The sequence below is a fragment of the Carcharhinus amblyrhynchos genome, chromosome 22, assembly GCF_965287045.1.
Source record: "Carcharhinus amblyrhynchos chromosome 22, sCarAmb.v2.hapA, whole genome shotgun sequence".
In the NCBI taxonomy this organism is placed as follows: domain Eukaryota; kingdom Metazoa; phylum Chordata; class Chondrichthyes; order Carcharhiniformes; family Carcharhinidae; genus Carcharhinus; species Carcharhinus amblyrhynchos.
The window spans coordinates 25616282-25631588 of NC_137345.1; positions in this window are offsets into that span (position 1 = coordinate 25616282).

Here is a 15307-nt window from a genome sequence, read left to right on the forward strand (position 1 = left end):
ATCCATTCTGCTGATCCCCTAGCAACCCAAGATTTGTCCTTGGTAACTAGGTACCTTTGTCTGACAGAAAGACATCTATCTGTTAATACTCTGTTCCTCCGCTTGTGGTTTAATGTTTAGTCATCGTAACAGTTCTCTTTTGTATTCAAGTTCTCCTTGTTGCTAAAGATCTATAAAACAGACCATTCCCTCACCCAGACTTTGTTTTATCAATGTTGAAGCAGCAAATTTAGTGAGTTGGATTCTAATGGGCTACGATCACATCAAATTTTGTGGAACTAAATCTGACCCAATGTCAATTCAGTGGACCTTAATATTTAAGCTTATCTAGTTTTAATAGACAATAGGTATGATTTTATGGCCTCTGAAACCCTAAAATCCTGCCCCAGGGTCAATAGACCTTTCTGCCCCTCACCCACTCCAATTTCCGTAGCAGGTGGGGCGGTAAAATTCCAGCCAATATGTCCATTTTTGTTTCATTCCAAGGTACATTTCTCATTTGGAAAGCACTTGCTTTGTTACCTTTGGCTAATTACCTAATGGTCCCTTTATTTGTTTATCTATCATATTGTCAGTTCACTTATCTGAACATAGATGTGTTTTATGAATAGTTTTAGTGGTCCGTGAGTTGTCCATTTCATCTACACATCAATGGTGGGAGTTGAGCAAAGTTTTGAACTATTGTACTATTCATTCTAGTTTCTGGAATCAGATAGTTTATATCTGAGCTTGATTTAAATTTGTTGCAGTCAAACTCAACCTTACAACGAGCGTTAAGACAGATTAATCAATCTTTATACTATTGGTGAACAAGTGGTCTCCTTCACTGTAATATCAATATACAATTTTGCCGTTTGTAGTAAGGAGTATTTAAATAGATCAACTGTTAACTGTCCAATCATTTATGCTGTGTCAGTAAACATAGCAAGATTAAAATGAGGCGTTTTATGAATGTCAATTGGCAACCCGCTATCTGCCGTGTGCAAGAGTGAATCAGCTTTCTCTCTCTTCCTTTGCCAGTCTTCTATATCTTCAAGGAACTGAATTATTGTTACAATAATAATAATCTTTCACAGTTAATTGAAACCACTTTGATCCACTTGTACCTGACTGGAGCAATTTTGTAAAGGGACAAAGGGGATCTATTAAAGCCTTGACTCCTAAACACTAAGCATCTTCAAAGGGATTTTGTATGGAGATATACCTCAAAACAAATCGCTTCTGGTGACAAAAATGCTCCTGACAGAGTCAGGATCAAACTGTGAGGCATCAGTGTCTGTACCTAACATCATCAGTTGTATCCTCTAACAGATGGTGCTCAATATGGGTGAATACTGAGGACCTGCTGTGCAGGTGAACAAAGTCCAAAAGAATCTTGCATTTGGTAGATGTGGAGACATACCAATTTGAAGTACAAAATGAGATGTGACTAAGAAGAAACACCACAGTAATTTTAGAAACATGGCCATAGACCTCCCTGCTGGTAAAGGCTGATGGAAGCTGTGAGAGATGGTTTAGTTTTCCAAAGTCCAAGCACATGTAGGTCAAAAACTTGGCATTCCAAGATCGCATTAATGAATGTCTTTAGGATATGGGAAGTGTTTCATAGGCGGTAATGCAATACCAATCATAGAATAGAATCAGAGCATTCCTACAGTGCAGAAGGGGGCTATCTGGCCCATCGAGCCTGCACCAACCACAATCCCACCAAGCCCTATCCCCACAACCCCATGAATTTACTTTGCTAGTCCCCCTGACACCAAGGGGCAATTTAGCATGGCCAATCAACCTAACCCGTATATATTTAGACTGTGGGAGGAAACCCAGATGAAATCCACAGACACAGGAAGAATGTGCAAACTGCACACAGTCACCTGAAGTTGGTATTGAACTCAGGTTCCTGGCATTGTGAGGCAACAGTGCTAACCACTGTGCTATCGTACCACCCCATAGGTATGTGGCAAAGCAGCTGTTCTATATTCTAATATCTTTAGTACATAGATTTGGGATAGTTAGGTTTTAGGAATGAAATAGTTTGGACCAGTACTCATATCTGTTTAACTGGTGTTCTAGTTTGACGTCTGCATGACCAGTTCAGATCAATGTTCCTATTTTCCCATTTGACTGTTGATTTACTTGTGGGTTGATATTATATTAGAAAGATCCGCTGTGCAGGTGAACAAAGGCCACCCATTTAAGTATTGATGTACAATCATTGTATAAGTTCTATGTCATTCCAGGAGAAGTTTTTGATTTTGACTTGATTTGATTCATTATTGTCATATGTATTAGCACACAGTGAAAAGTATTTCTTCTTGTGCGCTACACAGACAAAGCACAGTGTTCATAGAGAAGGGAACGAGAAAGTGCAGAATGTAGTGTTACAGTCATAGCTGGAGTGTAGAGAAAGATCAATTTAATGCAAGGCAGGTCTATTCAAAAGTCTGATGACAGCAGGGAAGAACCTGTTCTTGAGTTGGTTGGGACCTGACCTCAGACTTCTGTAGCTTATTCCCAATGGAAACTGACGGAAGAGAGAATGTCTGGGGTGCGTGGGGTCCTTAATTCTTTATCGAAGGAGCAGGAAGTGTAGACAGAGTCAGTGGATGGGAAGTTGGTTTGCGTGATGGATTGGGCTTCATTCATGACATTTTGTTGTTTCTTGCAGTCTTGGCAGAGCAGGAGCCATACCAAGCCGTGATACAATCAGAAAGAATGCTTTCTATGGTGTATCTGTAAAAGTTGGTAAAAGTCGTGGCTGACATGCAAAGTTTTCCACTCCCACCCACAGCGGGAACAATGACAAGCATGGAAGCAAGATTTGACCAAAAAAATCAGCTTCCTGACATTAGGAAATTAGCTTGGAACCATGTTGTCCCGGAAATTCATGGCTGGTTAAACACGGGTTGAGTGTCCCACAGATTTACATTGGAAGCCCCATTTGTATGTTTCGAATGGTTATTAAAAGGCCAACATATCAGAATCTTAACTCCCTCTAAATGAAACGTCCCACCAGTGAGAATTCAGAACTTCTCATTCATGACTGTACACAAGCGGTGGGCACCAGGCCCTATTCCTGTATCCCTACATATTTTACTCGTTAATCCCTCTAACCTACGCATCCCAGGACACTAAGGGGCAATTTAGCATGACCAATCAACCTAACCCGTACATCTTTCTTAAATGAATTGACAGTAGAAATAGTAGATACTTGGTTGCAATCTTCCAAAATTCCTTAGGTTCTGAAAATATCCCAATGGATTGAAAGACCATATATGTAGTAATACATATATTCAAGAAAGGTGGAAAAAAGAAAGCAGAAAAATCTAGGCCATAGCAACTGTCATCAAGATAAATTTCCATTTTCAAAATACAGTTGATAGACTGACGACAGAAAGATAGGTGGGAAATCAAGTTATGAGGAGGACACCAAGACCTGAACATTCCATGAGTTTCACGGTGACAAGAGGTGCACTCAACAGGAAACCCCATTGACAATGGTGGAACCAGAAGATCCCATCACCAGCCAATGATGGGTCAACCATCCAGGACCTTGGTGAGACCACATTTGGAATATTGTTTGCAGTTCTGGTCACCTCATTTTAAGAAAGAAGTGGAAGAAGTGGAGAGAGTGCAGAGGAGATTTACCAGGTTGCAGCTTGGTAGGTCTTAAGAGAAAAGGTTGAGGGAGCTAGCGCTTTTCTCTTTAGAGCAAAGGAGGATGAGAGGCAACTTAATTGAGGTTTATAAGATGATGAGGGGGATAGATAGAGTAGACGTTCAGAGACTATTTCCCTGGATGGATGTAGTGGTTACTAGGGGGCATAACTATAAGGTTCATGGTGGGAGATATAGGAGGGATGTCCGAGGTAGGTTCTTTACTCAGAGAGTGGTTGGGGCATGAAATGGACTGCCTGCTGTCATAGTGAAGTCAGACACTTTAGGAACTTTCAAGTGGTTACTGGATAGGCACATAGAACACACCAGATTGGTAGGGAGTGGGATAGCTTGATCTTGGTTTAGGACGAAGCTCGGCACAACATCGCGGGCCGAAGGGCCGGTACTGTGCTGTACTGTTCTATGTTTTATGTTCTATACTTCTCCCTGACATGAAACACACCCTGACAGTTTGCAAGGGAATATAGATAGGTTAATTGAGCAGGCATAAATTTGGCAGATATAATGTATAATGTGGGAAAATAAAAGGATTCTTCTTTTGTAGGAAGAATAGAGAAGCAAAATATTATTTAAATTACGAGAGAGTGCAGAATGTTACAGTAGAGAGAGATTTGGGTGTCCTTGTATCTGGAGAAAAGATTAGCATGCAGATGCAGCAAGTAATTCAGGTGTAAATGGAATATTGGCTTCTATTGCAAATATGGAATATAAAAGTCGTGAACTCTTGCTGCAACAGTAAAGAACTTAGAGTATTGTGTACAGTTTTGCTCTCCCTAATTAAGAATGCTAAACCTACATTGGAGGTAGTTCAACAAAGGCGAAATATGTTGATTCCTGGGATGCAGGGGTTGTCTTAAAAGGAAAGATTGAACTTGTGGAGCCTGTACCCATTGGAGTTTTGAAGAATGAAAGGTAATCTTATTGAAGTGTATAAGATTTTGAGACGGCTTGACAAGTTGGATGTTGAGAGGATATTTTCCCTCATGGGGGAACCTAGAATTACGGGGCATATTTTCACACGGAGGAGCAGTCACCCATTTAAGACAGATGTAAGGAGAATATTTTTCATTTAGAGAGTCATGATTGCATGGAATTGTCTGTCTCAGAGAGCAGTGGATGTGGTACATTGAATATATTCAAGGCTGAGGCAGACAGACTGGTGAACTATAGGTGAATCAAGGGTTCTGCAGAACAGGCAGAGAAGGGCAGTTCGAGCCAAGGTCAGATCATGGGTTTTCCATGGCAGAGCAGAGTCAAAGGATGGTATGGACAATTCCTGTTCCTATTTCTTATATTCTTACATTACCCGTGATTTATAAAGCTTTTACGCAAGTCTCCTGTTTTTGTTATAAAATCCAGGATTTTTTTTAAATGGCCTTATCAACTCTGAATCACAATACTGCAACTTTGTTTCTGTAGGATGGCGCACCGAGAGCAGGAAATGCTTGGCGTCGAAGGTCAACTGGAAATCAATGAATGCAGATTAGTCGTACCTCCATAAGCTATGAAACCCACAAATACGAAAAGCGAGAGAGGTGAATCCTGCAAATAACGAGCATCTACTACCACCTTCTGGTGAGCAGTAGATAGTATGAACCGGTGCAAGTACAATCAATCCAAAATCGGTAGTGCCAAGTTGGACTTGGCTCAGGGATCTGAAATCGCCTCCCCTGTCCTGGCTAGTCACAGCTGAACGACCAGCTGTTTGTGCCTATAAATGAGATCACAAATGAGTGGCCAGATGTCAGATCCCTGGAGACCATCAGCAACTCCAAGTCGTTGACATAAGATCCATCTTGCGAAGGAAGTTGGATCCGGTGCGACCATTTTTGGGGACAACATCTGTAACCCAATGATGTGTTAAAAACCCAAAACTGGCAGCTGCCTGAAACCACTGTTAGGAACCGTACTGATGTTAATAAGGGCCCCAAAGCCCATTTTAGGTCCCTGCAATGGAATTGTTCTGCTCTGGCCAATTTAGGAGTTGGACCTGTCTTATTTCGGATTCTTCAGTAGCCACTGCAGCAGTCGCCAACAAAAGGTGAATTAAAAAAATATATACTTTTGTGTGAAACATGTTGGTGTCTATCCTGGTTCAGATCCATCAATTCCTCTCTTGCGTTTGTCTCAGATTACAAGAATGGTAGCATAATCATCATTACAAGTAATCCACAGGACTGGAGATCCAACGACGTGAATTCAAATCCTCAACCCCCCGGCAAACTCGTTTGATTAAAGAAATAAATATAGAATAAAAAGCTAGTCTCAGTAAGAGGGACTGGACTCATTAAAAACGCATCTGGTTCAATACAATCTGTTCAGATTATCTGGCTTCTTATCTGGCATTTTTCTATGATAACAAATGCTTAGCATGAGTGTGAGTCGGAATGAAAGAGAGTAAGACAGACTGGAATGAATTGCTGAGGTGATTAATTGAGCCTTGTGACAATTTAGCTGCTGCGTTTGCTGTAGCCTTTTTATATTTCTTTCAAGTGATTTACTGCTGTCCAGCTGTTTTCCGGTGGGGGGGGAGGGGGGATAGTTTGTACTTTAACGAATGGAGCAGAATGTTATTTTCCTTCTGATGCTGCTTGGCACAAAAGCAAACTTGGTAGTTGGTTGGAACTGCTTCCAAGTAGATTTTATTCAGCTATCAGCACAAAGGGCTTAATTTCTTTCACAACATGAGGAATAGAGCAGGAGTGAGGCTTTACGGGCTGGATATCAGATTTCAACTAATCTGAATCCCAAATGTCCTCCTCAACTTAACCAAAGTGAGGCAAATATTCAGCATGCCTTCACTGTCAGAGACAACGGCAACGCGGACCACAAATTGTGTTTCTCAATTCTTTTTGGAGAGCTCTCATTCCGCGATTTTCTCTGCCCTCGTTGGTGACGTCACAAGGTTTGTGCCCAAAAAGGGCGGAAACATCGTTTTAATGGATTTGAATACACTTCAATCTAATTAACAGGCCACCCATCACATGATTCCCCCCCTCGCTGTGTTTTTGAATCTCACTGATGTGACATTACATTGGCAAGGTTTACAGCAGGTTCACCCAAACATAAATGTGTCGAAGGGATCCCCCCAGGGACACGAAGGTGACTGTAGGTGAGAAAGACATGCCTGGGCAGTGCCATGGCTCTGCCCGCCTTTCGCTGCCTTTGGCACAGGTTGGCACTGGCAGTGCTAAACTGTGGTCCGGGTGGATCATAGTGGGTGCCTCATGGTTGGTGGGGAGCGGGCGGTGCATGTATGAGTAATGTGGGTGGGGAGAGAGCGTTCAATGAAGGGGAGAGGAAACATTGGTGATGAATGTTTGGGGGGAGATGCCAGCGATAAAGCTGCCCTCTAGGGAATTGCTTGAAAAGCTAATTACAGACCACTGAAGAATCAATTGTGTCTCAAGATGAATGTTGTTGTCAGATTAACTGATGATTCTTTGAGGAATCCAGCGTGCCAGTTTAATATCCAGAGCTATATCCAGCTGCACAGTCTGGATGCAAAGGTTAATCCTTTGGAATACCAAACCCCAAAAAATGTAGAAGTGTCTTTCAATTTAAGTCATAGCAGTACACAGCTCGAACTATGGAGAATCCCTAGACAAGATAGGATGGTGATAGATGGCACCAATTGCCTAGCTCAATATCATGACTGGCACTGTTTTTGATGTGCCCTGTCAGGATGAAGACCCTGTTACCATGCATTCTCTGTGATGCAGTTTTAGCACTTTGCAAGTTTGGGAGTTCTGCTCTTTGGCTCCTGGGAGGGGTTTGGGGGAGTGCAGCAGTTTGGGAGTGGAGGGCTGTGTGTATCAGATGCCATGAAGCAATGGAATTGCAACACTATTCATCCTGGTGAAAAACAGAGGAAGCTATGTGGGAAAGTGGCTATAGTGTCAGAGGGAGCGCTGTGAGGGAGAGCAGAAATTCACACAGGTAATGGGAAGCATTGGGGTGAAAGTCACAGATACTGTCCAGAAAAGTATTGCTGGAGTGACCACCACATTGAAGACTTGAAGGATTGAATTGTGCAATGAAATATGCTCCATTGTATAGTGTGGCACTATCTACTATCACAATGGGACTAATGCATAGCATAGAACAAGCATAGCATAGAGCTACAGGCCAAGTGTCCCAACAAGCATACAGAAAATTGGGATAAAGCTACAACATAGGATTACATGCATGTTAAAAACAGAAGCATCATGCTTATAGGCAGAGGTAAGCAATTCCACAACCAACAGATCAGATCAATGTTTTATCATGCTCTGTCCTGCCACATCCATGGAATCACAGAATTCCTACAGTGCAGAGGCCATTTAGCCCAATGAGCCTGTACTAATAACAATTCCATCCAGGCCGTATCACCATAACCCCACGTATTTACCCGCTAATCCCCCGGCACAATTTTGTACAGCCAATCCACTTAACCTGCATATCTTTGGAGTGTGGGAGGAAACCGGAGCTCCTGGAGGAAACCCATGCAGACACAGGGAGAACATGCACTTTCCATACAGACAGTCTCCCAGGACCAGATTTGAACTGAACAGAATTGGGGACCCTGGTGCTGTGAGGCAGCAGTACTAACCACTGGCACACCCCGCATCCAGTTGTGAATGGTGATGGACAATTAAAAAGCTAAAAGAGGGGGGAGACTCCATGAACATCTCCATCCTCAATGATGGCCCTGAACATGTGCAAAAGACAATGCTGAAATGTTTGCAACCATTGGCCAGAAGTGCCAAGTGAATGGTCCATCTTAGCCTCCTTCTGAGGTTCCCATTGTCACAGATGGCACACTTCAGCCAATTTAATTCATTCCTTATGATTTCAATATATGGCTGAGGCTATGGAGAAAATAAAGGCTGGTGGTACCAATAACATTCTGTCTGTAGGACTGAAAACTTGTGTTCCAGGACAATGATGAGGATATTTAGGGTCACTCCTTCTTAACTCTATAATTCTATGCTGCCATCTCAGGTGGGTATTTCTTGTCCCATTGGCATGGGGATGGTGATGTGGTGTCTGGGGCATTAGTTGAAAAGTGCAATTTTGCGAGATAGTGCCACAAAACATAATGGGCTTCAATCCACAAAGACAATGTGGTGGTTACTACAGCAATACTTTCATGGACAGTTGCATCTGTGACAGGTAAAATTAGTGAGGAAAGGGTCAAATTGGCTAGTCAAGTAGTTCCAGTACAGCTCCAGTACCGGAATTTACCCAGCAAAGTGTAAAATTGCTCAGGTATGGCCTGTCCACAAAAAGCAAGACAAATCCAATCTAACCAATTACTACCCTATCAGTCAACTCTCAATCATGAGAGAAGTGATGGAAATGGTCATCAACAGTGCCATTAAGGGCTACTTACCTCCTTACTGATGTTCAGTTTGAGTCCTGCCAGAACCACTTGGTTCCAGACCTCATTGTCATCTTAGTCACGCCTACCAGCAGCTGGAATTGGATGAGGATTCACAGAGGTTGGTTACTATCAAACCTCATCAGGGATTGTACCAGTGCACACGTTTACCTTTTGGATTTTCATTGGCTTGTGCCATATTCTCATGTATGATGGAAAGTTTATGCCAGAGCATAGACATAGAGGTGTAGCTAAATGACATTAATATTAAAGGAATCTTGTCTGAGGAATGCAGGTCAAACATAAAGCAAGTTTTGAGAAGATTTGAGGAAGTGGGTGTCCATTTGAAATGAGAGAAGTGCACTTTCCAGGTGGATGAAGTTACATATCTGGGTTCTAGGGTAGATGCTAAAGACCTACATCCTTTGGAAGATAAAGTTAAAGCCATAAAGGAAATACTACAGCCTAGAAATGTGTGGAAGTTAAAATCCTGGGTCAAGGAAGAACTTTAGTTGGAAGCAAGAAGTTGAAGTCAGTAGACATGTATTGCCGTTCTGTTAGACCATTGCTTGTACATTTATAAATATTGTTGGCAATAAACCCTTCATAACTTGAAGCTATAATGAGTTATCTCCAAAGCTGTTACAGGCTGTAAATGCTGGCCTCTCCAGTAATGTTCACATCCCATGAAGTAATAAAGAACAGTTATCGTCTCAGTTGAATGTTGAATATGTCAGTAAAGAAAAGATACTTCTAACTTTACGGTGCAATGCTCAGGAAATTCTTCCATTCTAATTGTAGCTCGAGTATAGTAGGCCTCCATCTGACATTTTTATTGGTTGTCAGAATGTTTCATATTGAAAAAAAGTTGCGAGATATGGGTAAACATTCCATTTCCCTGCAATGTCATCCCTCATCTTGTAAGCACAGGATTCTTCCCTAGTCAATAACAAATAAAACTGCAGAGCTGGATGTCAAGAAATTGGATCTATGCTCTCCTTTTTAAAGTAGACTCCTGTGCCATTGCTCAATTCAACGAGGCAGTATTACATTTTCCAAGAAAACCCAACAACATACCCGTGGCAAAGATACTAATGGCTTCTGAAAATAAATCATTCCAGTGAAATACTGGGAACAAAAAATGAAGCAAATTGATTGGGAATATAAACTGGAGTCAGTTTGAGCTCAAATATCCCACCAGGATTGAGATCAAAACGTCAAAAAATACATTTCTTTTCTGCAAATTGGAACCTTAATCTTGAGCTGCTGCCAACCTCCCCTAAAATTCCACTTAAAAATGTTTACAGCTCACAAGCTAATCTACCACCCAAATTGCTCATATCAACAGCAAGGATAGATTTTGATAAACGAGCAATTTGTTAGCACTTACTTTCTCTGGACTGGCCTTTTGTGTATTGCTTGGAGAGAATTGACCTTCCCCTTCCCCATACTTCTCCACTTTACTCTTCAACTGTGGCATCCCTGCATTTATAATGTGCAAAATTCTTGGCACCTAAGAAAGGAGCAACTTTCTCCCAAAATGCCAAAGATTACTAAAATTCACACTGATATGATATAACCTCAAGTCTTGAAGTGGGATTTAACCCAGAGGGTGGTGGAGGAAATGGTGGGCAGGCTCGCTATGGAGTGCAGGAGATCTTACTTCAGTCTGGGAGAAAGTTGGGAAATTTACCACGGTTAGATCAGAAGCAGGAAGTGGTCATTACATGCAATGTGCTTCGTTGCACCGCAAAGTTAATTAGGCTTGTTTACCAATCTGTTGAATCATTTGAAAGCTGATCCACGGATATTTAATGAAAGCTCCACAGGTCTCCTGTTTCCGCTAAAACCTCACCAGTGAAACCTGGCAAAGAGGACTACACTCCACCCTGATGAGGAAGAGATGACACAAGCCTCATTGGATGAGGAGATCATGCCAGAAGAGGGACATCAATGTCTCCATTATAGAAATGTCAGAGTGGTGGAAGTCAGCACCAAGGAGGGAAGAGGAAATCTTATCCTCTCTCAATTCCAGCACCATGTTACGCACTGAGGAACAACTGGGAAAAGGGCAATCTTGCTCACCAATTAAATCTCATCATGTTCAAACCCAACATGGCCTGTCCCGTTCTACTGATCTGATACTCACACTCACTGAACAAGTCAGATATCATGCCCATAACACACCCGCTGATGACTCGTCCTATTCTTACCCTGCCTAACATCGTGACATCTTCAACGACTGAATCACACAGACCTGTAAAGCATGAGCAGGTTTAATTCTAAATACATAAAACAACACATACAAAGTCAAGCAAACTCCAGTATCACAGTGGTATGTATTCATAACTCTTCTTAGATCCTCTTCAAGCACTACAGTGAGGCTCATCCTCAGTATCTGCAGATGGCTTTGAGACTGCATGTCCATGGCCTTTGACTGGCTACAAGCCTGGATGGTCTGGGACAAGTAGAAGGCTAGTGCAGGCTCTAATTATAGAATTCCTACAGTGCAGAAAGAGGCCATTTGGCCCATCGAGTCTGCACTGACCACAATCCCACCCAGGCCCTACTCCCATATCCCTATATATTTATTCGCTAATCCCTCTAATCTACGCATCTCAGAACTCTAAGGGGCAATTTTTAGCATGGCCAATCAACCTAACCCGCACATTTTTGGACTGTGGGAGGAAATTTGAGCACCCAGAGGAAAACCCATGCAGACACGAGGAGAATGTGCAAACTCCACACAGACAGTGACCCAAGCTGGGAATCGAACACAGGTCCCTGGAGCAGTGAAGCAGCAGTGCTAACCACTGTGCTACTGTGCTGCCCAATTAATTGTGTGGACATTGCTTCCGGAGGAGCTTGTATCACTGGCAAAGGAGTTACTGGCAACCATGGAATGCCTGGGGTGATGCTTATCAGACCTCTTGAGACCCCAATAACAAACATATGGTTGTGTCAACTATGTGGTCGCTCTCAAATCAACAAGCTCTTTTACCTCTCTACCCGTGAGAAGATTCTTTGCTGAACATATCATGCGGATGATTCTGGCCTTTCAGGCGTGCTCAGAATCTATGCATGGTGCTCCTGATTGCTGCACATGAGTCTCCCTCATGTCACTAGGGTGACCAGGATCTTTCACCCTTCCTGAAGGATTTCTTCACACGTTTCTCAATTTCAGGCAATCTTGTTGTTCTCTCTGACAGTTTAACTGACAGTTAATAATTTTTAAAAACTGATGGTTGCAGAGGGCAGCAAAAACCTTTGGGCAGCTTTGGGGGTTTCTGGCTGTTTTTTTTTAATCAGTAACTGACAGTCCTGTGTTTTTTGTTAAAGCTGGTCTTTCAGGTCAGAAGCCATGGCTGCTCAGTCTGGACAATGACTAGAATTCCATTAATGACAATGGGCGTGGCACCCCTAACAGTTGGGCCCTAGGGTTTTCCATCCTGTGCACCACCCTCTCCCAGGCCCTGATCACAACCATCCTTGCTGATCTCTGTTCACCCCCAATGCTCCAGTGCCTGCATTTAAGTTTCTTATCTTGCGTATAGTCCTTTCATGACCTCTTCCTATTTCTCTTACCTCCTCCACTCCTACAATCCATTCCCACCCCCTCCCCAACCCAGGAACTCTCCATTATCTGACTCTGACCTCTCATGAATTTACCCCTACCTCTCTCCCCACCACCACTCCAAGGTCCTACTTCCCTTCATCACATCATCAACGCCATGCTTTCTGGCAACAAGGCATCATACTTTGGAAATCCCTCCCTAAACTTGCCATCTCCTCATCTTTTCTAAGACTATTTTTAAACCAATATCTTTAACAAAGGGTGGGATTTTCTGCCCAACCCCAATGGCGGGTTTTCCGTGGCAGATGCAGCGAGCAGTTGGCCACTGGTGGGATCTTCCAGTCTTTCTGAAGTCTATGGATATTTGCATAACTTGCACACTCCACCAGTGGGGAACGTATGTGTGTGTGCACGTATGTATGTGTGCATGCGTGCAGATGTGTGTGTCAACTTCTCAGTGAGGAGGGCCAGATAACCCCACCCATAGATGTGAGTTTTTCCATTCCACCCACCCGAGGAATTTTAGAGGAAGAGGGTCAGATCAGGGAAAGGTCCAGTGACTTTGGGTGGAATTTTCTGGTTTCGGGGCAGTTGGGAAGTCCTGCCCAATGTCTCTGGGCATGGCCCCCAATCTCAGTCTCAGTCCAAATATAGTTTGATTCTTTGAAGTGCTTTGTAATGTTTCTCTGTTAAACGTGCTGCATAAATGCAAGTTTTCTTCTCGTAACAAAGCACGAGCAAAAACCATGACAACTGGAGGCAAGATTTATCGATAGGAAATCTACGGCCTCTGCAAGATTTCTGAAATAATATAAATTCACCTGCACTCATCATATGAATTTCACTGACGTTCCGCCAAATAATCGAACAAAGGCAATGTACATTAGCAGAATGCCCAAGGTTAGCAACAAGTAGGGAAATTTTCAAGGAACAGGCTATTTTCACCCAGCAGATATATGTCCAATCTCGATAAGAGATGTGTAAAATTCAGCAGCTTGGTTAGAACTCTATCCCAGCAGAAGATAAGAGGGAGAGAAACAACTAAATTTGCCATTCCTACATAGCCTCTTTTCCAATGCTGTTTATTTGTTATTAAAATACAAAATAAAACATGAAATGGATATGCCTTCAGTTGAATCTGGTCACAGTGCCAAGATGATTTTTTAAATGTATTCTCTCACTAGAGGAAAAAAACTTTTGCTTTCACTGCAAATGATTGCAAATGAATTTCCCATCAAACTGATTTTCCTCCGGCTTGGGTCATTGTGTGTGTGGAGCTTGCACGTTCTCCCCATGTCTGCCTGGGTTTCGTCTGGGTGCTCCGGTTTCCTTCCAAAGATGTGCGGGTTAGGTAGATTGGCCATGATAAATTGCCCCTTAGTGTCGGGGGACTAGCTAGGGTAAATGCATGGGATTACGGCCCGGGTGGAATTGTGGTCAGTGCAGACTCGATGGGCTGAATGACCTCCTTCTGCACTATAGGATTCTAGGTCTGTTACCATTGTGACAATCCTTCTGAAGTTGCAATCTAAGTACATTGTTGCAACAGAACATTGAGAGAGAGAGAGAGCTTTACATCTCCCTTGTGCTCAACCTGATCTGAGACCACTTTGTAATGGATGAACATATTCCATTCCACAAAACTGATAGCTTCACCAGATCATCACAACAAAATGCCTGTTTAGCCGACTACAAAGAGACAGGTCTTGTTTTCACAAACAGGTTAATTACAAGAAGTCATTAATGTTTGAGCTATCTTGAAGCAAATACTTGGGTGAACAGTAAGTGTTCCAGCTGTAGTCACATGACCTCCCAGTTTGCAAAGTGAAAATATATTCTTAGCATAACAGAATGTGTATTTGAGGATGATGTACAAGTTGTTTAATTGTACATGAGGGTTGAACTATCTGATTTGGGAGAGTGTAGATGATTTTGAACAACAAAACTAGCTCTGTTCCTCCCCTTAAGTTACAATTTAATAGCCAATTTAAACTGAATTCATACGATTTGCATTAGATTGTTGTGGGATATGGGTATTTGTACTTTTTTTTATAGCTGATTAAATATGTTACGTTGTTACTGGATTTAGAGGAAAAGATACAGAAAAGCTTAGATACGCAAAATAGGAAAAGCATTGCAGAAACGGAAGTTTTGTTCTCTCTTACCTCAATATTCTGTCAAGTCAATTATCCAAAATGGATAGATTTAAGACCTATGCCTCTGTAGTAAGCAAAACATTCACAAGAGATATTTCCATTTTGCCTAATATCTGCACTGCTGAAGGCACTGCTAGGGATGACAAATCTTGGCACAAGCCCCATGGGAGATGGTGGTGCAGACAATGGGTGCAATTTTCCCATCCTACCCACCACAGGAATCGTACTGGATGGGACAGGACTATGTAAAATTCTGCTGACCTCGAACCATTCATTTGACACTGTACAGCTCCATTTAGGGAACTCCACCATGGCCTCACTAGCTCAAACATTGCAATTGAGGCAGGATTTACACCAACCCTCCGCACAGCAGCTTGTCAGCTGCTAGCACTATGTATCTCTTCCTCATACATGCACCAATTAGTTCACCTTGTACATTCTCAATATCACCATCCACACATTTCCATCTTATTGACTTCTTGTACTTTATTCTCACCATCTTAGCCCATATGCTCAGCACACAGTTAACCCCTCAAT